The following is a 644-nucleotide window of genomic DNA, read 5'->3' as shown; positions in this document are numbered from 1 at the left end:
CCCCTATTAACCCCATTTCCCCCTATTAACCCCATTTCCCCCTATTAACCCCATTTCCCCCTGTTAACCCAAATTCCCCTTAATTTCCTCAATTTCCCCCATTAACCCCAATTTCCCCCATTAACCCCAATTCCCCCCAATTTCCCCATTGACCCCAATTTCCCCTATTGACCCCCATTGACCCCAATTTCCCCCATTGACCCCAATTTCCCCCATTGACCCCAATTTCCCTTAATTTCCCCAATTTCCCCTGTTGACCCCAATTTCCCCCTTGACCCCAATTCCCCCCAATTTCCCCTATTGACCCCAATTTCCCTTAATTTCCCCAATTTCCCCTATTGACCCCAATTTCCCCTATTGACCCCTATTGACCCCAATTTCCCCTATTGACCCCAATTTCCCCTATTGACCCCAATTTCCCTTAATTTCCTCAATTTCCCCTATTAACCCCAATTTCCCCTATTGACCCCAATTTCCCCTATTGACCCCAATTTCCCCTATTGACCCCAATTTCCCCCAATTCCCCCCATTGACCCCAATTTCCCTTAATTTCCGCAATTCCCCTATTGACCCCAATTTCCCCTATTGACCCCAATTCCCCCCAATTTCCCCCTTGACCCCAATTCCCCCCAATTTCCCCATTA

The 644-nt window shown here is 47.8% G+C and overlaps 1 protein-coding gene across 1 annotated transcript in view; it reads left to right on the top strand.

Moving 5' to 3' along the window:
* CAPN1 (calpain 1) overlaps positions 1 to 644 on the top strand; it is a 10121-nt gene that overhangs the window by 8722 nt on the left and 755 nt on the right. The gene's annotated exons all lie outside the window — the stretch shown is intronic.

Source organism: Oxyura jamaicensis, unplaced genomic scaffold, assembly GCF_011077185.1.
Source record: "Oxyura jamaicensis isolate SHBP4307 breed ruddy duck unplaced genomic scaffold, BPBGC_Ojam_1.0 oxyUn_random_OJ172, whole genome shotgun sequence".
Classification (NCBI taxonomy): Eukaryota; Metazoa; Chordata; class Aves; order Anseriformes; family Anatidae; genus Oxyura; species Oxyura jamaicensis.
The sequence above is the reverse complement of the archived record's forward strand: the minus strand, read 5'-3'. Positions and strand labels throughout refer to the sequence as shown.